At 47.8% G+C, this 1707-nt stretch overlaps 1 pseudogene; it reads left to right on the plus strand.

Moving 5' to 3' along the window:
- The first annotated feature begins 471 nt into the window (after window positions 1-471).
- On the plus strand, window positions 472-1476 carry LOC101573828 (annotated as a pseudogene).
- Window positions 1477-1707: the final 231 nt, after the last annotated feature.

The raw sequence follows: 1707 nt of genomic DNA on the forward strand, positions 1-1707 counted from the left end.
TTTTTTTTTCATACAAAAAAAAAAAAGTGGGAGGGTCCTGAACTGTCCTATGCTGACTGACAGTGGTGGAGCTGGGGGAAGGGTCCGGTGACACCACCCTTGGGTTCCTGTATGAAGAAGCCAGCTTGTTGCATACATTCCCACTGGAAGCCCTCTGGCTGTGTGGACAGCTTCACCCACACTACTGCCCTTCTGCTGGCTTGCACAGATTGTACAGAAAAGAGGGCAGGAGACCCTGCCACAGAAGTGACAGGAGCAAAGGTCTTGGCTGAAGAACCAGAGGAAAGGACAGCACTGCCAATCAGGTTAGCATCAGGCTGTTCAGAAGTCTATGTTAAAAAGTAATGAGTTTGGGGGCCAGGGAGATGGCTAGTGGAATAAGTGCTTCCCTGGCAAGCGCAAGAGTCTGAGTTCAATCCCCGGTTCTGCAAAAAAAAAAAGTGATGAGTTAGCTCCCTGCTTGTCTGTCTGTGTGAACCATATGTTGCCATCCTCATCAGTGCAGCAACACCTGCACCTGCCATCAACGTGACTGAGCAGATAACCCTTCGTGGGACCCTTAAGGGTCACAATGGCTGGTAACACAGATTGCTACTACCCCACAGTTCCTGGACATGATACTGTCTGCCTCTCGAGACAAGACTGTCATCATGTGGAAGCTGACCAGGGATGAAACTAATTAGGGTACCCCTCAGCATGCTCTGAGGGGTCACTCTCACTTTGTGAGTGATGTTGTCATCTCAGATGGCCAGTTTGCCCTCTCTGGTTCCTGGGATGGGACCATGTGCCTCTGGGATCTTACAACAGGCACCACCACAAGCCAATTTGTAGGCCATACCAAGGATGTGCTGAGCGTGGCCTTCTCTTCTAACAAACAGCAGATTGCGTCTGGATCCTGAGACAAAACCATAAAGTTATGGAATACTCTGGGTGTATGCAAATACACTGTCCAGGATGAGTCTCACTCGGAGTGGGTGTCTTGTGTCTGTTTCTCACCCAACAGCAGCAACCCTGTCATTGTCTCCTCTGGCTGGGACAAACTGGTCAAGGTATGGAATTTGGCAAACTGCAAGCTGAAGACCAACCATATTGGCCATACTGGCTCTCTGAATACTGTGCCGGTCTCCCCAGATGGATCCCTCTGCTTCTGGAGGCAAGGATGGCCAGACCATGCTGTGGGATCTCAATGAAGGCAAACATCTTTACATTTTAGGTGGAGGGGACATCATCAATGCCCTATGCTTCAGTCTGAACTGGTATTGGCTCTGCACTGCCACCAGCCCCGGCATCAAGATCCGGGATTTGGAGAGCAAGATCATCATGGATGAACTGAAGCAAGAAGTTATCAGTACCAGCAGCAAGGCAGAGCCTCTCCAGCGCACCTCTCTGGCTTGGTCTGCTGATGGCCAGACTCTGTTTGCTGGCTACATAGATAACCTGGTGTGAGTGTGGCAGGTGACTATTGACACTCTCTAGAAACATGTCAGCTTTAAAAAAATTTAAAAACTGGCTATCAAAAAAAAAGTAATGATTCTGTTGTTCAGAGGAAAATTTGTTTATTTGAAATTCAGAAATTACAGGTGATTTATATTAGTTATTCTATGAATGTGAATTCTCAAATTTGTATGTACAAAACACCCAAGAGACTAGTTCCCCACAACCCCGGAATATTACAGGATTCCAGAAGAGGAAGTTAGCCTGGTGCAT

This window comes from Octodon degus, unplaced genomic scaffold (genome assembly GCF_000260255.1).
Source record: "Octodon degus isolate 3935 unplaced genomic scaffold, OctDeg1.0 scaffold00032, whole genome shotgun sequence".
NCBI lineage: Eukaryota > Metazoa > Chordata > Mammalia > Rodentia > Octodontidae > Octodon > Octodon degus.